The following is a 2,650-nucleotide window of genomic DNA, read 5'->3' as shown; positions in this document are numbered from 1 at the left end:
CTTATAAAAGGTCGGTAGCCAAGTTAGCTTTAGTCGGTTTTAGCTTCCGGTTCATTTTGGGGTCTTCAAAATAAGTCCTGGCTGAATCCAGTGGCAGGGAAGGGACTCCAGACTGAAACAATTCTAGCAGTAAAGGCGATATTATCGTTAATCGCAAATTAATTCACTTTAGCCACAATAATTGTGACATGAAATATCATCTCATCCCTAGTAGCAAACACCATTCCCTCTGGTCCTCCTGTATAGGCTGGTAGGATAAAACTGTGGCTCAGAATTGTTGAATAGTTATGTTCTGGATTACATCCTCCATATCACTCAGGAACTGGTAGTACAGGACTGGTGCCTGTATCTACAGCCAGGAGCTTTAGGACTGGTGCCTGTGTCTATAGCCAGGAGCTTTAGGTTTTAATGTCCTGGTGCCTGTGTCTATAGCCAGGAGCTTTAGGTTTTAATGTCCTGGTGCCTGTGTCTACAGCCATGAGCTTTAGGTTTTAATGTCCTGGTGCCTGTATCTACAGCCATGAGCTTTAGGACTGGTGCCTGTGTCTACAGCCATGAGCTTTAGGTTTTAATGTCCTGGTGCCTGTGTCTACAGCCATGAGCTTTAGGTTTTAATGTCCTGGTGCCTGTATCTACAACCAGGAGCTTTAGGTTTTAATGTCCTGGTGCCTGTATCTACAGCCATGAGCTTTAGGACTGGTGCCTGTGTCTACAGCCAGGAGCTTTAGGACTGGTGCCTGTATCTACAGCCAGGAGCTTTAGGACTGGTGCCTGTATCTACAGCCAGGAGCTTTAGCTTTTAATGTCCTGGTGATAAGATGAGGATAGACCACACATGGGCAACGTATGGCCTGGGGCCCAGACCTGGCCCCTGGACCACACATGGGCAACGTATGGCCTGGGGCCCAGACCTGGCCCCTGGACCATCTCAGTCCAGCCCACCACTTCCTCAGGGAGGAAAACAAAGTGACCCCCCCCCCCCGCTATTGAAATTATAAAAGGCAGCAGACTTTGAGGCAAATTGATTTCACTCGATTCCAAATATTCCACCGATGCAGGCAACTGTAAACTCAAAATGTAAATAACAAATGTTATTGTTTATAACTAGTGCAAGATGACACATCTTCGTTGATGAAGAAGAATGTGAAACAGTCTGCTTTGAGTCCATATTTATTAATTGCATTAATGGTGTCTCATCAGTGATCTATTAAGTGGGGCATATAAGACAACTGGCCAAATGTATAATGCATTGAGGTGTGACAATGTAACAGAGTACACAGAGTGAAGTCAATTTAAATTAAAGTTGTGTCAATTAAATTCATGCCATTTTAATAATTCAGCACTATGTGTATCAAGTTTCAGCCGTTCACTCACTTTATCGAAGTCAGAATGGCCCTCTGAAAAAACCCTGACCCAGGTACCAAGGGCAATTATCTGGTATATTTTGGCCGTTGCACTGAAATGACCACCATACACTTTTTAGATGGTGTAATGAAAGCTACCGTTTTACACCCTTTGATAAGCTTTTGTTGTAGTTGCTGTACCGTGTAAGCTTGTCATTTCATGGCTCATTTCAGTACTTTGAAGTAGCACTTTAGGTGTGTAGTTTGTATTGTACAGTCACCGAGCATTGTTTTGTTTTCCCCAGACAAGCCTGGTGTTTAAATGTATGTTATAGAAGACATTTATTTTTTAAGAAATTACTTTCGTATTATATTTATGTGGTGCATATGCTTTCCTGCTCATTTGTATTGAATATCTTTGACATTTTACTGTATCTACTATACATACACTACTGTAAAATGATGTCCTCGTAGTGTGTTTATGTTCACAGCAGATTGACTGAAGTCAGGCCTCATGTGCAGATCTTCAGTAAGAGGTCCCCCACTCCGCACTTCATATCAAATACACAGATGTGAATCTGTTGTGTTCTAAACCAGTGGTTCTCAAGCCTTTCTGGATCAGGGTAGATTGGTCAATCATGCAGCATTCTGTGGTGTGCACTGGTGTGCAAAGTCTTGTCTTGATAGCAGACTGTTGTTCTGCCTATGTTTGATTTTGGTAATGTTGCAAATCTTGCAATTTAAGTGGACATTCTTAAGCTAATAAATCATGTTGTGACAAAAGCACATTGTTTTTCCTGAATATCTCAAAAGGTAGGCTGTATGTGTAGTGTGGCCATAAAGTCCAGCAGTGAATTTCATCAATGGCCATGAACCTTAGAGTATATATGAATAGAGACGGCACCCGAGTTCTCCCATCCACTTGCATTAAGTTGCTCTAAAGCGTATGAGTCAATTTCACTCCTCCTTCCGAGTAGGAACAGAGTGCATTCTGGGATAGAATGGGCCCAAACACATGAACGCGCTGCCGTTGACTATCATTGCACGCGTTCACGTGCGTTCACGTATGAAACAGCGTTCACGTGTCATCATGAATGTGCACAATGATAGTCAACGGACCAGCGCGTTCATGTGTTTGGGCCCACGCTGCAATACCAAATTCGGCCACTATGTCCATTTCGACCTCAGAATTTCCTCCGGGTGCCGTCTATATTCATATATACTCTAAGCCATGAACCCTGGCCATATTCATTGTGCATTTCTTTTGGTCAAAGTTGATCCCATGCCAAAGCAACAGCACTCGCCAC

At 43.1% G+C, this 2,650-nt stretch overlaps 1 long non-coding RNA gene across 2 annotated transcripts; it reads left to right on the top strand.

The window, feature by feature from the left end:
• Nucleotides 1–11: 11 nt before the first annotated feature.
• LOC310854910 lies at nucleotides 12–1,507 on the top strand. Of its 2 annotated transcripts, XR_014568941.1 has the most exons (3): nucleotides 12–402; nucleotides 489–565; nucleotides 695–1,507. It is a non-coding gene; the product is annotated as an uncharacterized lncRNA (long non-coding RNA). The 2 variants fall into 2 exon arrangements; XR_014568940.1 differs by lacking the exon at nucleotides 489–565 and having other exon boundaries at nucleotides 729–1,507.
• The last annotated feature ends 1,143 nt before the right edge of the window (nucleotides 1,508–2,650 follow it).

Source organism: Protomyctophum parallelum (assembly GCF_964188405.1).
Source record: "Protomyctophum parallelum genome assembly, chromosome: 2".
In the NCBI taxonomy this organism is placed as follows: Eukaryota; Metazoa; Chordata; class Actinopteri; order Myctophiformes; family Myctophidae; genus Protomyctophum; species Protomyctophum parallelum.
Note: the sequence above shows the minus strand (reverse complement) of the source record. Positions and strands in the feature narration are given on the sequence as shown.